We start from the raw sequence: 1,082 nt of genomic DNA, 5'->3' as shown, positions 1-1,082 counted from the left end.
TAAATAACCTCTCTCTCCCCGCCACCCCACCCCCGTCTCGCTCTCTATTCCCCGCTCCCCGCTCCCGCTATCTCTCCCCCCCTCAGCCCCCACCCCAGACTCTCTCTCTTCCCCCCCCTCCCCACCGTCTCTCTCCCACTCCGCCGCCCCGTCTCTCACTCTCCCCCTCCTTCTCTCTCTCCCTACGTCTCTCCCTCTCTCCCGCCCCGTCCTCTTCTCCGTCTCCCCCCCCGTCCTCTCCCCCGTCTCTCTCCCTCCCCTCCCCCGTCTCTCTCCCCCTCCCCCCCCTCCCTCTCCCCCCCCTCTCCCCCCCCTCTCTCCCCCGTCTCTCTCCCCCCCTCCCCCGTCTCTCTCCCCCCCTCCCACGTCACTCTCCCCCCCTCACCCGTCACTCTCCCCCCCCCCCTCCCCAGTCTCTCTCCCCACCTCCCCAGTCACTCTCTCTCTCTCTCTCCCCCCTCGTCTCTCTCTCTCCCCCCCCCCCTCCCCAGTCTCTCTCCCCACCTCCCCAGTCACTCTCTCTCTCTCTCTCCCCCCTCGTCTCTCTCTCTCCCCCCCGTCTCTCTCTCCCTCCCCCTCCCCTCCTCTCTCCCCCCTCCCCCTCCCCTCCTCTCTCCCCCCTCCCCCTCCCCTCCTCTCTCTCCCACCCCCTCCCCTCCTCTCTCTCCCACCCCCTCCTCCTCTCTCCCACCCCCTCCTCCCCTCTCTCTCTCCCCCCCTCTCTCTCTCCCCCCCCTCTCTCTCTCTCTCTCCCCCCCTCCCTCCTCTCTCTCCCACCCCCTCCTCCTCTCTCCCACCCCCTCCTCCCCTCTCCCACCCCCTCCTCCCCTCTCTCTCCCACCCCCTCCTCCCCTCTCTCTCTCCCCCCCCTCTCTCTCTCCCCCCCTCTCTCTCTCTCTCTCTCTCCCCCCCCCCCCCTCTCTCCCTCTCTCCCCCCCCCCCTCTCTCCCTCTCTCCCCCCCACTCTCTCCTCCCTCCTCCCCCCCACTCTCTCCTCCCTCCTCCCCCTCTCTCCCCCCCACTCTCTCCTCCCTCCTCCCCCTCTCTCCCCCCCACTCTCTCCTCCCTCCTCTCCCTCCTCC

The sequence above is a fragment of the Pristiophorus japonicus genome, chromosome 14 (genome assembly GCF_044704955.1).
Source record: "Pristiophorus japonicus isolate sPriJap1 chromosome 14, sPriJap1.hap1, whole genome shotgun sequence".
Taxonomy (NCBI): domain Eukaryota; kingdom Metazoa; phylum Chordata; class Chondrichthyes; family Pristiophoridae; genus Pristiophorus; species Pristiophorus japonicus.
This window is presented reverse-complemented; position numbering follows the sequence as displayed.